Source organism: Lagenorhynchus albirostris, chromosome 6, assembly GCF_949774975.1.
Source record: "Lagenorhynchus albirostris chromosome 6, mLagAlb1.1, whole genome shotgun sequence".
Lineage (NCBI taxonomy): Eukaryota > Metazoa > Chordata > Mammalia > Artiodactyla > Delphinidae > Lagenorhynchus > Lagenorhynchus albirostris.
The window spans coordinates 37896636-37908795 of record NC_083100.1 but is presented as its reverse complement, the minus strand read 5'-3'; the positions used below and the strand labels follow the sequence as shown (position 1 = coordinate 37908795).

General features: G+C 44.5%; 1 non-coding gene across 1 annotated transcript; it reads right to left on the bottom strand.

Moving 5' to 3' along the window:
• Window positions 1-6213: 6213 nt before the first annotated feature.
• TRNAE-UUC (transfer RNA glutamic acid (anticodon UUC)) lies at window positions 6214-6286 on the bottom strand. Its single transcript has one exon. It is a non-coding gene; the product is annotated as a tRNA-Glu (tRNA).
• Between the last annotated feature and the right edge of the window lie 5874 nt (window positions 6287-12160).

Sequence of the window (12160 nt, the reverse complement as noted above, 5' to 3'; positions counted from 1 at the left end):
AAAAATCTGGCTCCCGAATTTGACAGCCCTCCCCCTGCTCCTCCTCCGCCGCCTCCTCCTCCTCCCGCCGAGAGGCTGACACTGGCTAGTAGGGTTTGCAGCCGAGCCCGCCCGCCTTTATACAGGAAGTACCGGCTGCTGCCAGCCGGGCCGCCACTGACATCACCGCGCGCTGCCTCGCTCGCCGCCTCGACGCCTGGGCCGACGCTGCCTCCTGCCGCCCGCGGCCGCGCCTCGCAGCCCGCGGCCCTCGGCGCCCGCCCACGCCCGCGCCCGCCCCCGGCGCGCCGCCGTGGGGCCGGACTGTCGCCTGCTTCCGCACCTGCACTCTGCGCAGGGGTGAGCGGGACCGGGGCCCGTGGCTGCCCCCGCTGCCCCCACCCAGGGCATGCACGATTAGAGGCCCCTCTCCCGGGGGGCTGATCGTGACCCCCACACACACCCTCGCCCTGTCTCACACAAACACCCACAAACACAACCTGACGAGCAAGCCCTGTGGACACACCCCGAGGGACAAGAAAGGCTGCACTCACACGCAGCCAACTTCAACCCTGGAGATTGGATCACACGCCTTCCCCTAAACCTCTCCCCCTAATCCGGAATCAGACTGCACAGCACTTCAACTTATCCCACCTGGGCAAGGGGCCACTATGCTGATGCTCTCTTTGTGTAATACGGGAAGGCCCCGACGCTAATTCTTTAGCGAGTGTTTGTCAAACATTTGGAGGGTGGGGACAAGGGCTCTGGCCCTTGCATCTTGTTCTCCAGCTACCTCCCAGTTGGACACGCGCAGAACCCCATCATTAAATTCAAACTTTTGGGTGTTGATTTGGGGAGGAAGGAGGTGGAGCGGAGTTACCAGAGAAGAAAAGAGGTCTTAAATTACCGCATTAATTGGGCTTTTGAGGATTTCCACCTGTTCTGACTCATTCATTTCTACAAAATCCAGTTACCATGCTCTTCAACAGATAGAAGACCCAGCTGTCAAACAGCATGGGATACACGCACAACGGTGATAGTCATAATCAGAGTAAAGTGTTAATACTTGTGGAATCTGAAGCAAACGCTTATTCATTCAACAACCATGTACTGACTGCTGACTTTGTACCGGATACTGGCTAGACACAGTATGTAAAGGGGAGCATAAACATCTAAGATACCTAGTCTTAGGAGGTCTCTGACATAAATAGTCATCACTAATGAATGTAATTACAGAATGAGATAAGGGATCACAGGGGGAAAATAATACTTGTGAAGGAATCCATGACAGAGGAATCAGGCCAGACTGGTAGGTGAGGATGGGCTTCCCTGAGAAAGAGACAAGAGTTGAGATTCTTCAGGAGAAAGGGTTAAGTGGGCAAGTGTATGGGGTGATGCTCCCAGGCAGCCCCACGTGCCCCTGGCATGCCATGGAACAAACCTACAGTTGAACGGCAAACCAAAACCACAGTATCTACCCTTCATTCACAAACCAAATGTGGACTCTTCCTCCCCACTTTCAGAGCCTTCCCAAAGAGTCTCTGTGAGAAAGGAGAGGAGGGATGGTAGCTTTTGCTTAGTATCCTCCCATTTATTATCTAACCATGGGCTTGGAATTCAGTCACACAGGCAAGGGGAACCAAGAAAGCACTCTCCTGGCTTCCACTCCACTATCCTCAGTGATGCACAGAGACAAAAAAAATTCCACTCCAAGGCCTCCCTCAAACACAAAATAGTTTGCTTTTGCTGCATCTATGAAGCAGTTCTTCAGTGCTGTTGTTGGTATGTCTATTTATTAATATCATCCTGCATGGCTTTGTAACTGAACAGGACACTGACTTCTCTACCTAAATATAGCTGTCTTTCAGAAGAGTGATAACATATGATTTGATTTGGCAGATGTACTCAAGGTCCACTTGCTTCATCATGGGCATGCCTACAGGTAAGTTCTTGGGACCTCGTTTGAAAGGAGGAGCAAGCAGTTCTCAACCCTTTCAGACCCATCATCCCTTTTTATAACTAGTATTTTTAACACTCATTACTATGAAATGAAATCCATAGGTAATATTACCTACCTAGGCAAATTTCCCTCCAAATCAATATAATGTCCTAATTGTATAATAAAGGAAAAATAAAAGGGAAGCAGTTTATAATTAATGTGTATTTCAATAAGTAAATGCTATAGCACAACTCTATTGGAAGACAAATAGTAAGATGCTTGCACCTGTATGTAGAACCATTGTGAATGAGAGAACGACAAACGCAATCCAACTTGAATGTTTTATTAGCAACTCACATATAAACATTGGTGTTGTCATTGGTGACATGATTTTGTGAAAGGTTGAATAGTTCCTGGTCAAGTTCCAAACAAAATAAAGAGCGGAAGATTAAGCTAAATTTGCTGATATGGGTGCATTTACCAGAAAGTCTGGATTTAATGTGTGAGCTCATGAATTGAAAGTAACTCCAACAGTTTGCTTCATTGGTTAAAAAAACTCAGACTCAGTGGTGGTCTATATTTGATGAGATGGAGATGACAGAATGTCCCTGGTACAATGTAGAGGAAAAAAAATCCAAAGGTTTATGGAGACGGGAATGTTGGAGTGATTTTATCATGCATACTGTATACCCACCCCCAAACTATAAACCCCTACAGTAAGGCATTGAAAAATACATTAGTGGGACTTCCCTGGTGACGCAGTGGCTAAGAATCCGCCTGCCAATGCAGGGGACACAGGTTCAAGCCCTGGTCTGGGAAGATCCCACATGCCACGGAGCAGCTAAGCCCATGTGCCACAACTATTGAGCCTACACTCTAGATCCCACGAGCTACAACTACTGAGCCCGCATGCCACAACTACTGAAGCCTGAGTGCCTAGAGCCCGTGCTCCGCAACAAGAGAAGCCACTGCAATGAGAAGCCTGCGCACCACAACCAAGGGTAGCCCCTGCTTGCTGCAACTAGAGAAAGTCCGCGTGCAGCAATGAAGACCCAACGCAGCCAAAAATAAATAAATAAAAATTTTTTTAAAAAGAAAAATACATTAGTAAGGGGAGCACCAGAAAAGCTCTGTGGTAACTGGATATGATGGTGGGAAATGCTTCCATTGAGACGACTCCCTGATTTCTGCGAGAGTGGGATCCTGGGATGTCAAAGGCCAAGTGGCAGCACTTAACTGGCAGGGACCAGGCAGACACTTACTATACTGGGTAGCAGGGACAAAGTGGTACTCAAAGGTCTTGACCTACAGGGATATTTGGTAATGCCCTAGGTGGCCACAGGAATGAAATATATGGAGAGACTTCTGAAATATTCTTTGATCTCTTTAACAAGTAAAACTCTAGGTCTGCTGCCTGAAACCTGACTTGAGCCATCAAATGAAATCATTCTTCTCATCCAGTTTCCATACCTCAGCCAGTTCACAGACACAGACCTTGATTGAAAGGGTAGCTGGTCCCCTTGAAGAAGAATCTTGCAGCATTGCCATAAATATATACTACAAATCTTCATCCAAGCCTTCCCCAGGGGAACCTGATGCCATTTATTAGGGTGACCATACACTGGGAAAAAGGAAGTACCCATCTATTTCAAGGATTATTTGATATTGTTTCTGAATTAATGTTAATTCCTGAGATCCAAAAATATCACTGGGTCCACCAATCAAAGTGCAGCCTTATGGTAGTCAGATGGTAAATGGAGTTTTCACCCAAGTATATATCACCATGGATCCAGTAGGTTTGCAGACCCACCCTGTGGTTATTGCCCTACTTTTTTTTTTTTTTTTTTTTTTGCGGTACGCGGGCCTCTCACTGTTGTGGCCTCTCCCATTGCGGAGCACAGGCTCCTGACACGCAGGCTCAGCGGCCATGGCTCATGGGCCCAGCCGCTCCACGGCATGTGGGATCCTCCCGGACCGGACCAGGGCACGAACCCATGTCCCCGACATCGGCAGGCGGACTCTCAACCACTGCGCCACCAGGGAAGCCCCTGCCCTACTTCTTGAATATATAATTAGAATTGACATGCCCAGTTACTGGCAGAATCACCACATTATTTCTCTGACCTACAAAGTGAAGGCTATTGTAGTAGGAAGGGTCAAGTGGAAGCCTCTGGAAATTTCCTCTTGCTACCAGGATAGAAAACCAAAAGCAATACCATATCCCTGGAGAGATATAGAAATTAGGACCACCATAAAAGATGTGAATGATGCAAAAGTGGTGATACTATCACTTCCCACTTTTAACACACCTGTTTGACCTATCTAGTGGCAGGTGGATTTTGGAGAATAATTATGAATTGTTATGAACTTAATCAGATGGTAATGCCAGTTGCAACTGCAATTCTATATGTGCTGTCTTCATCTATTCCAATTTGCACTAAATCTATTTTCTTTTATGTGGCGAGGCCAGCAGCATACCTTTATAGTCTTGTCTGTGGGATATAAACTCCTTTGCTCTCTGTCATAATCTAGTCTGCAGAGATCTTGATCACTATGTTAGATTCGTCAAGCTGATTAGACCTAATAAACAGGAAGTAACAAATAATTTAGACTTTATTTTTTTTTTGGCCATACACGCGATGTGCAGGATCTCAGTGCCCCGTCCAGGGATGGAAACTGTGCCCCCTGCAGTGGAAGTGCAGAGTCTTAACCACTGGACTGCCAGGGAAGTCTTAAAATTCACCATCTTAGTGAAGTTTCTGGAGATCCAAGTGATCTGAAAGATATCAAGATATCCCTCCAAGGTGAAAAACAAGTTGCTGCACCTTGTACCACCTACCACTAAAAATGAGACACAATACTTGTTGGGTCTCTTTGGATTTTGGAAGAAATATATACTGCATTTGAGTGTGGTGCTCTGACCCATCTACCCAGTAACTCATAAGGCTGGCATTTTTTATCAGGAGTAAAGAAAAAGAAGACTCTGTAACAGGACCTTATGATCCAGAGGAATCCCATGATACTTGAAGTGTCTGTGGCAAACATATACATATACATCTGCCACTGGCAAACTCTAATAGAAGATCCACAATGCAGCTTTCTTTAGTTTCACAGCAAAGCCATGCCCTCTTCTGCAGATAACAATTCTCCATTTGAGAAACTGTACCTAGCTTGCTACTGAATTTGAATGACTGGCCATGAGACATCAAGTGACTATGCAACCTCAGCTGCCCATTATGAACTGGATGTTATCTGACCCATCAGCCCATAAGGCTGGGCATGCACAAGAGCAATCCCTCATCAAATGGAAGTGGTATGTAAGAGACAGCTTGAGCTGGTCCAGAAAGCACAAGTTGCCTTAGCCAGTGACTTAGATTCCTTTGATTCTTACTCCTGGTATATTGCCTCCTCATCATCTTCAATCAGTTAACTGGTTTACATACAGTTCTCCTCAATACACTGGCACAAGCTGGAAGTGGTCTGTTCTAGCATTAGAACTCCCATGAGGAATGCCCCTGATGGTAGTACTGAAGGGAAATTCTCTCAGCACAAAGAATGTCCTGCAGTGCATTGGGTGTCTACTTTGTCTGGATTGAGAGATGGCCAGAGGTATAGACCTACACTCATTCATGGGCAATAGCTGATGGTTTTCCTGAACGGTGAATAACTTGGAAAGAAAAGATTGGGAGACTGATGACAAGGAGGTCTAGGGAAGAGGTATATGGATGCACTTCTCAGAGTGGGCACAAAGTGTGAGGATATTTGTGTACACCAAAGGGCATCCACTCAGATTTCAAAATCAGGGGGATGACACATTTGATGGAGTTGGCCTCTTTTTCCACCTACTGCAGTGCTTGCACAAAGTAGCCATGCAGTCAGGAGCAAAGGATATTCATGGGCTCAAGAACATGGGCTTCCCCACAGTAAGGTTCATATCTACCAACATCAGAGATCACCCGTTGAGTTCCAATATGGCACTATTTCCAGGAGAAAATAGCCAGTAACCTAGTAACAGATTGATTGATTATACTGGACCCCTTCCATCATGGAAGGGACAGCTATTTGTCTTACTGGAATAAACACATATTTTGGATATAGATTTGCTTTCTATGCTCAGAATATTTCTGATATTATTATCAACCATGAACTCATTATACCTTACTCACTGTTATGATATTCTACATATTACTTCTTTCCAGGGAACTCATTTCATAGTAAAATAAATGCAGCAATGGACTCGTGCAAATGGAATTTGGGGGGGGCGGTGCCACACTGCACGGCTTATGGGATCTTAGTTCCCTGACCAGGGATTGAACCTGGGTACTCTGCAGTGAAAGTGCAGAGTCCTAACCACTGGACCACCAGGGAATTCCCTGGAATTTGCTAGTCTTATCATATGCCCCACCAGCCAGAAGCTCCTGGAAGGATGATGGAATAGCCCACTGAGTTCTGGTGCCAGTTAGGAAATAACATGTTAAAAACTGAAGTTCCGTTGTATAGGATGCAGTATATGCTTTGAGTCAGTGCCAATACATAGTACCGTTTCTTTCAAAATACACAGGTTCAAGAATCAAGGGGTGGGGAAAGTGGAATTGGTTCCTCTCATCATTATACCCAATAATCCACTCACACAATTTCTGTTTCCAGTTCCTGTAACTTTGAGCCCTGATGGTTTGGAGATTTTACTTCCCAACAGGGATCACAACTATGGTTCCACTGAGGTTGAGGTTGAGATGGTACCTCGGCACTTTGGGCTCCTCGTACTATAGAAAAAAATCAGGTGAAGAAGCGGGTGCTGTCCTGGCTGGGGTGATTGGTTCCAATTGCCAAGAGGAAATTGGCTTTTCTGCTTCACAGTGGGGACAGGGAAGACTACGGGGACAAAAGGAGTGCATTCTTGGGCTTCCCTGGTGGCGCAGTGGTTGAGAGTCCGCCTGCCGATGCAGGGGACACGGGTTCGTGCCCCGGTCTGGGAGGATCCCACATGCCGCGGAGCGGCTGGGCCCGTGAGCCATGGCCGCTGAGCCTGCACGTCCGGAGCCTGTGCTCCGCAACGGGAGAGGCCACAACAGTGAGAGGCCCGCATACCGCAAAAAAAAAAAGGGTGCATTCTTGATTTTCTGTGATACCTCTTAGCACTTCCGTGTCCTATGGTAAAAGTTAATGGAAAGCTACTATAATTTTTTTTAAAAGAGTTTAAAAGTAGATTCACACCCTTCAGGAATGAAGGTGTGAGTCTTGCACACTTTTAGTTCTGGTAACTAAACTTTTCCCTTTGTTCCCCAGCCCAATTGACGCCGCTGCTTCCCTCTTTGCTTTTTCAGTCCTCCAACACCTGTTTCAGCAATGCTCCATATTAAATTATTTCTGTGGTTTGTTTTCCCGACTAGATCCTGTCTGCTACAACAACAGAGGTGCATCCCTGAAATAAAAAAAAAATCACTGAATATTAAAACCATATAAAACAAAACAAAAATATTATGTTTACATGTAAAGTGGGTTAAGCTCTAGGCTAAGATAATTAAAAACAGATTTTTTTCACCTACATGAATATTCAGTGGGACATTTGAAATTCGACATTGCATGACACCTAGTATCTCTGATCCCCACCAAATAAATGCTTGGAACTTCCCTACTCTTTGTGACAACCAAATACACTCCCTCAAATTTCAAAAATATTCCCTAAGAGGCAACCCTCAGATCTACTGTACTGCAGTGATCACTACCTATGATTTTAATAAATCCACCCAACTTACTATGTCACATTTCACCGTGGTTGTTTTCTTTACTTGATTTATGCTTTTTTTTTTTTTTTTTGGCCACACCACGTGGCATGTGAGATCTTAGTTCCCCAACCAGGGATCGAACCGTGCTCCATGCCATGGAAGCATAGTAGTCTTAACCACGGGACCGCCAGGGAAGTTCCCTGACTTATGCATCTTAAACTTGTGTAAATATAAATACACACATAAATATATGCTTGCCTATATACCCATGTATGTCTATATGAATATATATGCCTGTGAATATACAAAACATATGAATGTATAATATATATCACTGTAGTGGACGCTGTGGTGTGCCACCCAGTTCCTACCTCCAAGACCAAAGCCCTCGCTCCCCCAACTCCTGAGAATGTTGCCTGCTGACAGCCTGCGTTTGTCTTCCCCACAAGAACTGGCCTCAGCCCAGTGTAATCGCCTCACCCGAGATTACAACACCTCCCTGGAGGTATTGCTATCCAGTGAGTGGAAGGGAACAGAGGCCCAGCCCCCTAACCTCAATGTGGGACACTTTAGCCCCAGAGCTCCCCCGGGATCATCTGAGGCCTATGCTGCAACTTCATAGCAGATCAGCTTCTCCCTCATTCCCCACAGGTGGTGACCCTAAAAACCAATAAATCCCAGCATGCCAATCTCCACCTCAGAGACTGTTCCTGAGAAACCCAACCCAATGTAATCATCTATTTTGACTTGACGCTGGTGGTTTAGAGAGTTGATCCCCTGTTTGTAAAAAAATCAGAGCCACCCTCCCAGCCTAGGTGAAAGCCACAAGCAGAGCTGCGTAAATGACTGCCGAATGAGGATAAATTTTGAATGAGGTTCTCTCACTATGTCAGTGTGGAGACTTCTCAGTTTTGAAGCTGGTGTGGTCTTTGATGGAACAGTTAAGCTACAGGAGGTTCCAGCGTATCAGGGCTACAGGTGATCCCCACAGAGCACAACCCGGGGCCTAGCAGTCGAGGCTAAGGAGACTAGAACGTTTTGTCAGTGTATTTTTATACATTTTCATTTATAAGCGCTATTTATTTCTGCACACACCATGCTTCCTGGATTCTGAACAGCCATGGGGTTTATGTTTGTACCAATGGTTTAATAGCACTTTTTCAGGGAGGAGATGAAATATTTCCACCCCATTAAATGATCCATATTAACGAGTCAACACATGTGAAGCACTTAGTACCTTGTACAGAGTCAGTGCAAGATGAATGCTAGCCATTGTATCTATTGTTGTAAAATGGGAAAAGATGACAGCTTAGAATTGAAGAAATATAGTAGTTTTTTAAAATAAATATTGTAAAATTATTTTCGGTGTTAATTTATTGGAAGTTATGTTCTTGACCAGGGAATGCCTTCCGCAGCTCTTGTTCTTTACCGTCCTTGACCTTCTAGCACACGTGTAATCAGTAGCATTCAGTGTCGTACTTCATTGTTTTATTTGCTATTATTCATCTATTGTATTTAATTGTTTTGTGAGCATCCATTTTCTAATGACTTTTTATATTTTATTTTGTACTTGTTTTGTTTCCCTCATTATGTTAGAAACTTTTAGTGGGCACGACCATGGCTTATACTTCTTTGGTATCCCCTATAGTGCTGGCTACTAAGTACAAATTCGATAAATAATGGCACACTACCTGATGTTAAAAGCATGAAAGTGGAGGGAATGATAGCTGCAAATGTAGTAATTCTACTCAATATGTACTAAGATTTTTTTCTTTAAATACTTACTCAAAATCCTACTTTCCTACCCAAAGTGTAAAAGTCAGCAACACAAAAAACTTTTCAGATGTAGAACAAAGTAGAAAGAGCTAAGTTATTACAGTGATTTAGAAACAAAGTATTTAAAGTTTTCCTGTGAGGGGTTGCTACAATGAATATTGCGTTTGCTCTGGGTTAAGGCTTCCATTGTTTACTGTGGTTTCTAAAATTCCATTTATTTTCAACTTTTTTAGACAGCTGTGTTGGAAAAGCAAATCAAAAACAAGAGAAGATGAGAAAGACTCACCTTAAAATACAAAGGGATGGGCAATAAAGGAGAGAAGAGAAGCTGCAAAGAAATGTCAAAGAGGTGAAGTCGGTGGAGGTATCTCCATTAAAAGAGAAACCCCTCCCTGGTGGCGCAGTGGTTGAGAGTCCGCCTGCCAATGCAGGGGACTCGGGTTCGTGCCCCGGTCCGGTCCGGGAAGATTCCCACATGCCGTGCGGAGCGGCTGGGCCCGTGAGCCATAGCCGCTGAGCCTGCGCATCCGGAGCCTGTGCTCCACAGCGGGACAGGCCACGACAGTGAGAGGCCCGCGTACCGCAAAAAAAAAAAAAAAAAGAGAAACTCCTGATGGGGCATTTTAACATGCAGTGGTGGTCCTTCAGCTTCACTGGGACGCTGTAGAATCCGAGGCACCATTCTCAACCTTCCTCCAGAAAAATGATTATGCAAATTCACAAAATTTGTTAACTGCCCCTCTTTCTTCTCCTTCACAGCCAAACTTCTCACAAGGGATGTCTCTTTGTTCTTATCTCCCCTTCCTCACCTCCACATCCCTCTCCAACTCCCCTGAGCCACTCCCCTGAAAACACAGCAGCTCTGACCAGCTCCACTCGGGCACATGCTGACAAACACTTTGTCTTTGGCCCAGAATGCATTTCTGTGTCTCAGGGCAACCGTATTTCTCCTGATTTCCATACCATCCAACTCCTCTCTCGGATGTGGCAAAATCACCTCATACTCGGCATATCCAAAAAGAATTAATAATGTTCCCCTAAACCCATTCCTCCTCCTGTGTCTCCATCTCAGTAAATGACACTACCACGGACCTAGTTTGGTCTAAACACAAAAGCTGAGGCTCTTCCAGGTCTGATCAATTCTGGTTTTGCCATATCTTTTAAATCTATCACTTATTCTGATCCCAATCTCCAGGACTTCACTTCAGGACAGTCTCCATGTATACCCACCTTATTGGAGCAGCCTCCTAGCTGGTTTCCCTGGATCTATTCTCCATCCCACAGGCAGTACAATCTTTCTAAACTGCAAGCCTAATCAAGTCACTCTCCTTCAGTGGCTTTCCATTACCTTCAGGCTATTGGCAAACACCTTAGCATGCTTGGTTTTCAAAGTCCTGCACTCTCCCCACCCACCCTTCTTCTTGCAGGGAAGCCAGGTTGCTCAATTCTGGAGCCGCCATTTCCATCCTGGTCTATGTGAATGATGACTGCTGGAGTAGTGCAGTGCACAACCTGTGAGATTAAACGTGGCAGCCTCGCCTCTTTCTCACACTTCGTATACTGTGCTAAAAGCAGCTTCCCTGACACATCGTATTTCCCCTCACTCTGAGCCTTTGCATATCGCTGTTTCCCATTTATAATTTCGTCCAACTCCATGTCGTCTTCATCTGGTTAATTGTACTCGTCCTTTAGATCTCAATTTAGATATCACTTACCAAGGAAGCTCTCCCTTACTCACACTGTCTCCCAGTTTTGGAATAGGAATTTCCCTAAGGCTTATGTTTAGTGCCCTCTGCTTAAATCCTATTTTTGTACTTATCCCTTGATCCTATAATTGTCTGTTTACTTTCTTGACTCCTCTTTTAGAGCAGGGACTGTGTTTTACTCACTTTTGTGTCTCTAGTTCATTGTACAGAGTCTGGCACATGGTAGATACAAAGTAAATACTTTTGAATGAATGCAACTTCGGGTAAATCGTTTAACCTAACTAAACCTTAGTTTATGGCTGGTCAAATAAGGCTAAGAATGTCTGTCCTCAATATTTTACAGAACAATATGACAAAATGTATGTGAAAAATGCTTTGAAAGTGGAAAGAAATAAAGAGATGGGAGAGAGAACAATTGTCATGGCATTACCATAAAGAGAAAGTGACAAGGAAAGGGATGATTCTAAGGAAAGGCATGAGACATACCGTTCCACTCCATCATGTGTAAGACTTTAATGCCTGTGCTGCTGAAGTGAGCACAGATCCTGTGCCTTGTCTTAAATTAGAACGAGCAGCCATAGTGCTTCAAAGAGACAACAAGTGGGAAATGAGGAATGTAGTAAAGAAGACATTGTATCAGTTCATTAACTGGTCATACGATCTGTGAGATACAAATAATTATTTCTTTCTTGAAGACCAAGCTGTTCATAATGGTGTACCCAGGGCTCAGGAAATCACAGGATAAACTCAGTTCTTCTTCCTGGAACATCACTTTTACTTGGTGATTCAGGAAGTTAAATCATTTACTTGGTAAGTAACCTGAAGCAGTATTTTCATATTTATATAAATAAATGGGTATGTTATAGCTTGGACTGTAGCACTTGCATACATCTTTTAAATAAACCTAAGACTTCAAATATTTTGTATTTCCAGTGGACAATAGTCCTACACTGTCTCCCTTCACTCCCCCTACCAAATCTCCATACTCCCAAACCCTAGGAGTAAGTCTTTACCCAGCTATGCTCTTGGGATGC